This window comes from Scylla paramamosain, chromosome 19 (genome assembly GCF_035594125.1).
Source record: "Scylla paramamosain isolate STU-SP2022 chromosome 19, ASM3559412v1, whole genome shotgun sequence".
Lineage (NCBI taxonomy): Eukaryota > Metazoa > Arthropoda > Malacostraca > Decapoda > Portunidae > Scylla > Scylla paramamosain.
In genome coordinates this window covers 16,708,642-16,718,641 of record NC_087169.1, presented here as the reverse complement: position 1 = coordinate 16,718,641, position 10,000 = coordinate 16,708,642, and the positions used below count along the sequence as shown (strand labels likewise).

The window sequence follows — 10,000 nt, the reverse complement described above, 5'->3', positions numbered from 1 at the left end:
CCTTGAGATATTTTTCCTTCGTCCTTCACACTTTTTATCTCTACACCTGCTCAAAAAAAAAAAAAAAATAGAAAAAATAAATTGGAAACTATCTAACCAAACACATAACCCAGTCAATATATTTTCTACTCCTTCTAAAATTCCCCTTCCACTTTCCACCTTATCAAACAGTTCCCCTCAATCTTGTTTGTGATGAGTACTTCACTTGGAAATATTATCAAGAAAGTGTGAAATTAATGAAAGTGGAGATTTCAATGCATTTGTAAATAGCAATCCAAGATGATTTCAACGGGAGAGTGAGTAGTAATCTTAATATAGCGGTGACCTCAATGCTTAATAAGTAAGAGTCTTATATGCAAACCTAATAGGGAAAGTTTCAATGCATGCTAAGTAGAGACCTAAACATGTATTATTATTATTATTATTATTATTATTATTATTATTATTATTATTATTATTATTATTATTATCATTATTATTATTTTCATTACTACTACTACTACTACTACTGCTACAAAACAACAACAACAATAACATCTGCTACTACTACTACTACTACTACTACTACTATTACTATTACTACTACTACTACTACTACTACTACTACTACTACTACTACTACTACTTTTATTGAGTTTTCGCCTCTCTTCCTACACTCATAAATTTCTTCACTTTTCCTTACAATTTTCTCCATAAAAAGCGCCCACGCCCCCCATCCCGCTTTTTTTTTCCTCCTCTACTCCCCTTCCTCTCCCTCCCATTCTTCCCTCTTCCTCACCCCTCTTCCTTCAACCTCCTCTCCTCCCCAACCCTCAGCGTGAAGAAAGTCATCCATCCTACACAAGACATTGAACCCTCCTCCTCCTCCTCCTCCTCCTCCTCCTCCTCCTCCTCCTCCTTACTCTCGTGTGGATATTCGTGTGTTAAATGTTCGCTGATCGAGAGAGAGAGAGAGAGAGAGAGAGAGAGAGAGAGAGAGAGAGAGAGAGAGAGAGAGAGAGAGAGAGAGAGAGAGAGAGAGAGAGAGAGAGAGAGAGGACGTAAATAGAGAAATCTTGAAGAAAATTAGATAATCCAAGAATAAAAGAGATGAAAAAGAGAAGAGATAAGAATGAAAGGAAAAAAATACAAACTAAACCAGAACAAGAGAGAGAGAGAGAGAGAGAGAGAGAGAGAGAGAGAGAGAGAGAGAGAGAGAGAGAGAGAGAGAGAGAGAGAGAGAGAGACGTACAGCACATATAAGTAACCCGTACGAAATTTTGGACTTTTCGTGTAATACCGTGCAAATTCTGATGGTCCTTGATGCTCACCTTGGGGTATTTTACTGTCCACTCCCGCACACCTTGACTCGCGTAATGCTCACCTGCCTGACTTACTTACTGACTCCTTACAAAAATATCCACGCCTTTCTTTACCTATGTGCCCACCAAACCCGCCCTTTACTTTGCTATTACTTCACTGCTCCATGGTTTGTTTTGGGTAATGTTAGCTTACTGGAAGAGCGAGAGAGAGAGAGAGAGAGAGAGAGAGAGAGAGAGAGAGAGAGAGAGAGAGAGAGAGAGAGAGAGAGAGAGAGAGAGAGAGAGAGAGAGAGAGAGAGAGAGAGAGAGAGAGAGAGAGAGTTTTACCTCCTCCACTCTTTTCATGGCTATTTTACTAAATTTCTCATATTGTTTATGGTTAGAGAGAGAGAGAGAGAGAGAGAGAGAGAGAGAGAGAGAGAGAGAGAGAGAGAGAGAGAGAGAGAGAGAGAGAGAGAGAGAGTTTTACCTCCTCCACTCTTTTCATGGCTATTTTACAAAATTTCTCATATTGTTTATGGTTAGAGAGAGAGAGAGAGAGAGAGAGAGAGAGAGAGAGAGAGAGAGAGAGAGAGAGAGAGAGAGAGAGAGAGAGAGAGAGAGAGAGAGAGAGAGAGAGAGAGAGAGAGAGAGAGAGAGAGAGAGAGAGAGAGAGAGAGAGAGAGAGAGAGAGAGAGAGAGAGAGAGAGAAATCTTCCTATCTCCATTTTTTTTTCATTTTGGAATATAACTAAACGCTATAAATTTGATAAAAGTCATTGTTTTTTTTGTACAAAGTTGTATTTTCTTACTTGGGAATGGTGATGTAGAACGCTCAGGATATTGTTTAAGCTTATGTTTTTATATTTATTTTGTCATTTAAAAAAAAAATGCGTTCCTTACTCAGTTTTAAGAACAAAAATTTGAGTCAACTTTTTGTATTCTTCCTTTCTTGTTTTCTGTCTTTCTTTCTATCTACCTTTCTTTCTTTTTTCTTTCCGTCTTTCTGTGTGTCTTTCTTTCTTTCGTATTTTCTTTTCTTCCCTTTTGTTTATATACAAGACAAGAAATCAATTACTTTTATACAGGTATGGAAAGATTAAAAAGAGTAAACATCAATTTTTTTTCTCATATTTTTTCATACAATTTATACCATTACATTCATTTAGACAACAGATAGGTAATATTTTTAATGCAAAACAAAATTTAGGAGAACTGTAAGTCAGATTTGAGTTGTTGCGTGTGAGGAGGAGACGATACCGGGGAGGATTAGTAGCTATTGAGGAGGAGGAGGAGGAAGAGGAAGAAGATAAGGAGGAGGGACAGAACAAGCAACATCTGCAAGTATCCACTCAAGACACGGCTGAGGACAAAAAAATATACACGTTTTTCGGTGGAAGATTCTGCTAACCACTATATTCTTCCCTTCATATGCCCTTCTTATCCCCACCTAATCCCTTATCCTTTCCTCCTCTTCCCCCTCATCACATCTCAGCCTACCAGTAATCTCCTCATCTTTCACCCTGTCTCCCTCGTTTCCCAATCCCTCACACCCTCCTCCCCATCCCCTTTGTTATGCTTCAGTCACCTATCATCATCTCCCCCACCCCATCATGTCTTGGCGTCTTTGATTCCGCGCTGTCACTTTCCCGAGAGAGGCGCTTCATTGAGGTGTTTTATGGCCTGTATTTGGCATGCGTGTGGCGTCGTGTTAAGGAGACTAGCTAGAGGGAGGCTGAGACACGTGAGGAGGGCTAGATTATACTGGGATGCTAAAATAACGCACACCAGTTCCACCAATGTCAAGGAAAGTGGCTGAGGGAAGGCTGAGATACGTAAAGGTAAGGTAGACTATATTGTGATGCTAAAATAATGCACGAAAACAGGTACGCACAATCCCCTTTCACCTGCAGTTTGTTACTTCCCACCTTGACTTCACCTGAGCACACCTGGCCAGGGGATTTAATGAAAGGTGAGGGAGGTCAGGTGTGGGAGTGATGGAGGCTGTTACTGTTGTGGTAGGTGTGGAATACTGTGAGCAGGTAATGGTAATGGGGGGTGTGAGGAAGAGTATTAGTGAGACAAGAGCAAGTGTGGGCGTACATGTGTGGGAGTGTTGGGAAACTTATTGGTGTGATAGATGTGGTGGGTATGTTGGACAGGTTATTGTAATGGGTGAAGTGTGTGTGTGTGTGTGTGTGTGTGTGTGTGTGTGTGTGTGTGTGTGTGTGTGTGTGTGTGTGTGTGTGGTGAAAAAGAATAGGTACTAGGGGCATGAGCTGCGTGGTAATATGCTGGCCAGGTGTAGTGGAACAGATCAGAGGTGTGGATGTGTATGTGTGTGTGTGTGTGTGTGTGTGTGTAGGGATGGATAAGGTGAGGGTGGGAAAGGGTTAGGGTATGGATTGGTGGTGGTGGTGATGACAGGTGAGAGGTAGGGAATCAATAGGAGAAGAGGGAGGAATGGATAAGAAGGGTGGATGAATGGGCGAGGATGGGAAAGGGTGATGACAGGAGTGGAAGATAGGAAGCAATAAAATGAAGAGAAGGAGGAATGGATAGACGAGAGAAATTGAATGTAAAAGAAGATGGAATAGATGGATTTAAAATAGATGAGGTTTAAGATGAAAATGAGGATATTACTACTACTACTACTAGTACTACTACTACTACTACTACTACTACTACTACTACTATTACTACTGCTACTACTGCTACTACTACTATTACTACTGCTGCTGCTACTACTACTACTAGATTAGTAAGACGAATCATTGATCAGTAATGGTTTAGTTCAATTAATTAATGTCAACCTTCATTATAAAACCATTTAAATTTATTATTATTCTTTTCTATCCCCTTTTACTCTTCTTCCTCTTTCTTCCTTCCCGTCTTTTTACTCTCTCCTCTTCCTTTATCGTGGCCACTTCTCTTCCTCTTTAGCAATTCATCTACCGCACATCTCTCTCTCTCTCTCTCTCTCTCTCTCTCTCTCTCTCTCTCTCTCTCTCTCTCTCTCTCTCTCTCTCTCTCTCTCTCTCTCTCTCTCTCTCTCTCTCTCTTGAACCGCCCCCAGGTAGACGCGTATAAAGACCAGAAGAACCAGGATTGAACCGCTCCTCTTCTTCCCCTCTCTATATCACCACCACCACCACCACCACCACCACCACCACCATCACCAACCAGTCTTTGCCTTCAATAGCCAATGATTCTTGCTTGGTAAAAAAAAAAAAAAAAAAATATATATATATATATATATATATATATATATATATATATATATATATATATATATATATATATATATATATATATATATATATATATATATATATATGTAGTTCAGTTCTTGCGTTTGTTGTGTGTTTGGTTTTAGTTAATTCAGAATATCTGGTGTTTATTTTTTTCATATTTGTGTTCTATTTTTTTTATTTTTCTGTTTTTTTTGTATACATTTTTTTCATTTTCTAGTTTTATTTTTATAAATTTTTTATTTTAGTATTTAGTTAATAACTTGATTGCTTGTTTCTTTCTTTCTTTATATATATTTACTTGTTTATTCATTCATTCTTCTATCTATCTATCATTTTTTATTATTTCCAAGAGCGAATATTCCTGATTACATTGTCTTATATATTTTTTTCTTAAAGCTCTAGAACTGTTATCTCCTCCTGAGTTATGGACGTCTCGCCTGTTGCTCACCTCACCATTCCTTGCGTGTAATGTACGTGGTTAACTTCGATTTACACTCTGCCGGCATGTGAGATTTACGCAGCGTTTTCTTTCATTACTTTATTCTCTTCCTTTTGGGGACTGAGGAAGACACGTTTTCTTTCAGGTCATTTAAGACTTTCTTGTTCTTTCTTCCTTTTTTTTTTTTTTTGAGTGCAAGGCGGAGAATTGGCAATGTAGGTGAGGCAGCAGTGCGTGTGATGCGTGGAGAGAGAGAGAGAGAGAGAGAGAGAGAGAGAGAGAGAGAGAGAGAGAGAGAGAGAGAGAGAGAGAGAGAGAGAGAGAGAGAGAGAGAGAAGGTCACGGTCGCTTCATTCATGGCCTGCTCGTCTCCACCGCCTCAGTCACCCTCTCGTAACCTTGAACTTGAATGCGAAGCTGGAGCGCGTCTGTGTGTGTGCCCGCGTGTGTGTGTGTGTGCGTGCGTGCGTGTGTGGCTTCATATTCAGTCATAATTCTCCCTACACGCACTAATTTGTTCACAGTTATCACAGATGCTCTTCAGCTTCTCTTCCTGCTCCTTTTCCTTCCTTCTATATACAAGCAAGTTTCCTTCTCTCTCGCCTCTCTTAGCCCTTCCCTCTTTCTCCATCCTTTAACCCCTCTAGCCCCGTCCCACCCCCAGGAAGCCTATGAGGCCGCCACGCCCTGTGCAGGTGTCACTGAACGGCTGGGACATGGTACCCGACACGCCGTCAGGTGCAGGGGCGGATAGACATGTCGGGCAGGCAAGTGGTGACGGTCCTCTGACAGATTACAGTTAGGTGTGTGTGTGTGTGTGTGTGTGTGTGTGTGTGTGTGTGTGTGTGTGTGTGTGTGTGTATGTGTGAGGGAGAGGGAGAGGCTTTTGACCGCAGCCTGAGTGATGCCCCGCCTTGCCTCTCCCTTCCCCGCTGCCCCGAACACGCCGCCTTCAGACCACCTGCGTACAAATTCTCCCCAAACCCTCGTGTCTGTGAGGACCCGTGGTGTTACAAGGCAGTGTGGCCACCGCGGGGTGTGCCTGGCCCGGGGAGGTGCTCGCGGTGGCCACCACCTCACCACCTCGTCACCTCGCCGTGCCCGGCACCACTGACGCCTCGTGTTGCGGTGCGGGGATTTCATGCCTGTTCTTCAGGTGCAGGAAAATATTGGCTTAACGCAGCACTGCTCTGTGCGTCACGAGGGTGGAGGTGCACGGCTTGGTTCTCGGGTTTTTTCAGGTGCTGGGTGAGGAGTGGGACAAGTGCAGGATTCGTGAAATTGTGTCGTATTGTGAATCCGATGTGTTGGTGTAATACTTTTCTGATTGTATTGTTAGTTGTCCGTGAAAGGCTGGTGTCCCCGAGGCGGTGGTTGGCTTATAAGCCAGTGGTCGTGATAAGACAGCCTATCATGTGCCGCTTAATGAATGGGAGATAAAAGAACATTTTCTTCATGTGTGGTAGTAACAAATCCCCTGAAGGCAGCGCGTGGCGGTGCCTGAAGGAGTGAGGCAAGGGCGCGGCGAGGAGGGTACTCACCTGTGTGCTGAGATCTAGAAGCCACTCCAGGAAGCTCCAACTATCACAGCAGCAGCAGCAGCAGCACCGTCACAGAGGAGAGTGTTGCGGTGCGGCGAGACAGCGGCGCGGGCACCGACTGACCCTGGGCTGCAGGCGCCTCCTCACCTCGTCTCGCTTCGTCCTCGCCGGGGTTGTCCCTCGCCCCAGCCTCGTTACCCCGCCCCGTCCCGCCCCGCCCCGCGCCCCATGTCGCCCCGCCCCGCCACATACCCTTCCTGACCTACAGCCTCCCCTTGCCGCCGCCTGGCCCCCTGCGCCTGCCCCGTTTTGTCATGTGGAGGGAGTTTTGGGGCAGCAGCACGCCATTGGTGATGGGGAGGCCACCGCAGACCAGAAGGTGGACGGAAATTGTCTCAGCGGTGGCCAATCAGCGAGGCCCCGGCCTTGCCTCCACCAACCACCGGCCCCTCACTCCCCCTCCACGCTACCCCTGCCGGCCAATGGGAGGAGGCCAATGCATGATTCCAGAACTCAGGCCGCGGCGCACGCCTCTCGCAGGGACCAGCTCCCACCGCACGCCCCTCAGGCACGCGCCCCATGCAGTGCTCACGGCGCCCTCACTTGCCCTCACACGCCCTCACACTCCGCGCCCTCACTGCTTCCCGGGAAACACACACACACACACACACACACACACACACACACACACACACACACACACACACACACACACACACACACACACTTGGCTTTTCGTCTCAGCCTTCAGCCAAGACCAGAGGCAGGGTTGTGGAGTGAGAGCATCGCCCCGCACCTTGCTTACCCTGCCCTGCCTGCCTGCCTGCCTGCCCTGCCTGGCTTCCCTGCAGCTCCCGGGACGCAGGACTTAGCACACACACCGGGCCTCGTGAAGGTCGCCATTGGCAGTCACAAGTTGCAGTGAGGCGCCGCATAAGGAATGTTTGCTTGTCTGTACGCCACACGTGGAGACTCCTGCCCTGCCCTGCCCTGCCCTGATGCACCCGTGTCCCTGCCCCTTGTCTCCACCTCCCCGTCTCCCACTGTATTTTTACTAATGTCTCTTGTGTCTCTACGGAATGTATTGTTCTTATCTCTACTCGTTGCTTCTGATAGTTAGGTGGAGAGAGAGAGAGAGAGAGAGAGAGAGAGAGAGAGAGAGAGAGAGAGAGAGAGAGAGAGAGAGAGAGAGAGAGAGAGAGAGAGAGAGAGAGAGAAGATAGCTATGTTCTCTCTTTATGACTTGCATTCGATAAGTAAAAAGTCGGGTGTACTCTTGGTATGTGTTGGAGGAAAGAAGCTCTCTCTCTCTCTCTCTCTCTCTCTCTCTCTCTCTCTCTCTCTCTCTCTCTCTCTCTCTCTCTCTCTCTCTCTCTCTCTCTCTCTCTCTCTCTCTCTGTGTGTGTGTGTGTGTGTGTGTGTGTGTGTGTGTGTGTGTGTGTGTGTGTGGCTGCAGGTGGATCGAGTCCGTCAGTGTTTGGAGGGAGTCTTGGTGGTGTTTTTGTGACGGTTGTGGAGGAGGAAGTGGATGTGATGTGGTGAGTGGAGGGAAAGAATAGCTCAGGGAATCTCTTATTGAAGTACTTTTTTCTTTCTTTTCTTTTCTTTCTTTTTTGTTTATCTTCTTTATTATTATTTTTTTGTTTATTTCTTTTTTCCTTTTCCTTTTTTCATCTCTTTCTTTTATTTTGTGTATCTTCGTTATTATTATTTCTATCTATCTTTGTTTTTTTCTTCCTTTTTCTTTTTTCTGTTCTTCCTTTTTCTTGGTGTATCTTCGTTTTTATTATTTTTATCTATCTTTCTGTTTCTTTCTTTTCTTCCATTTTTTTTTACCTTTTTCTTATTTGTCTCTCCTTGCTATTGTTATTTTTTCGTCTATCTCTTTTTCTCTTGTCTATTTTTCTTGTTTATTTACGGTTTTACATTTTTTGTCTACATTCATCATCTTTCTGTTTCTTTAGTGTAGTTCATCTTATTTCTGTTTTTTTCTTTCCCTTTTTTGTCCATTTTTCGTTATTATTACTTTTGTTTATTTTTGTGTTTATTTGTCTGTCACTTTCTGAAGCAAATTTTTCCCTTTTTTAGAATTTTTTTTTATCTATCTTCTTTATTATTATTTTCTTTATTTTTGTATCTTTCTCTGTATCTGTTTCTTTATTTGTCTTATTTTCATGTTTTTTCTTTGTTATTCTTATACTTTTTCTCCCTCTTTTTACATATTCTTTCTTTATATAATTTTTCCATTTTTTTTATCTTCCTTTTGCTTATCTTCTATCTTCTTTTCTCTTTACTGCGCTCTCTTATTCTTTTATCTCCCTGTTTCTTATCTTTTACCCTTTCCTTTACCTCTCTCCTTCATACTTTTATCATTTTCTTTGCTGTCTTTCCTCTTTGTACAATTCAGTATTTTATTCATTCATACAGTGAGGAATTTATCTTTGTATATTTATTCATTTGTTTGACGTGTGTTAATATTCTGACTAACTCAATCAGATAGTAAAGCGAGAGAGAGAGAGAGAGAGAGAGAGAGAGAGAGAGAGAGAGAGAGAGAGAGAGAGAGAGAGAGAGAGAGAGAGAGAGAGAGAGAGAGAGAGAGAGAGAGAGAGAGAGAGAGAGAGAGAAATGCCTGTTATTCTATTTTTACTTTATTATTTATTTTCTTCTATCTCGAACTTACCTGAACACGAAAAAAATAATAAAAAAATGAAAAAAAAAACACCTTTGAATTTTTTGCGTGTAAAACTTGTCCCTCGTAACACTCGTACCTGGAGAAGCAACACCGGGAGAAATACACCTGAGGACTTTTACCTGTCACCCTAACACACACACATACACACACACGCGGTTGGTCATATTATCTCAAACATCACTAATACACATTTCTACCTACCTGGCTGCGCTGCCCACCTGGTGAAGGGGTGATTGGTGATACAGGTGTCTTATCTCACCTGTTCATATTCGTCTCTTTTCATTCTTCGTCTTATCTCTTATTGCTTGTGTTGTTTAATGGGTTTTCTATGCTTTAGTTAGGTTTTGTCTGTTTGTTTGTTTCTCTGTGTCTTTGTTCTCTCTCTCTCTCTCTCTCTCTCTCTCTCTCTCTCTCTCTCTCTCTCTCTCTCTCTCTCTCTCTCTCTCTCTCTCTCTCTCTCTCTCTCTCTCTCTCGTTTCATTGCTTTTGGTTGTTTTCTTGACAGAGGTGGTGGCTTGCTGCTCCTACTGCTGCTGCTACTACTACTACTACTACTACTACTACTACTACTACTACTACTACTACTACTACTACTACTACTACTACTACTACTACTACTACTGCTACTACCACCACCGTCTTCAAATCCTCCATCTCTCTTCTTCTCCTCCTCCTCCTCCTCCTCCTCCTCCTCCTACTCCTCCATTACCCATTTGTCTCCCTATTCTACAGCGCCACACACACACACACACACACACACACACACACACACACACACACACACACACACACAC

At 43.4% G+C, this 10,000-nt stretch overlaps 1 protein-coding gene and 1 long non-coding RNA gene across 7 annotated transcripts in view; one reads left to right on the top strand and one right to left on the bottom strand.

Annotated features, from left to right (window-relative positions):
• Nucleotides 1-6,654, bottom strand: part of LOC135109756 (probable chitinase 10) — a 96,385-nt gene extending 89,731 nt beyond the window's left edge. For all 6 annotated transcript variants that reach the window (XM_064021359.1, XM_064021364.1, XM_064021363.1 and 3 more), the window contains exon 1: nucleotides 6,515-6,654. The gene's annotated coding sequence lies outside the window, so the exon portion shown is untranslated. The remainder of the gene's footprint in view (nucleotides 1-6,514) is intronic.
• LOC135109764 (uncharacterized) overlaps nucleotides 1-10,000 on the top strand; it is a 140,213-nt gene that overhangs the window by 47,229 nt on the left and 82,984 nt on the right. The window lies entirely within an intron of this gene.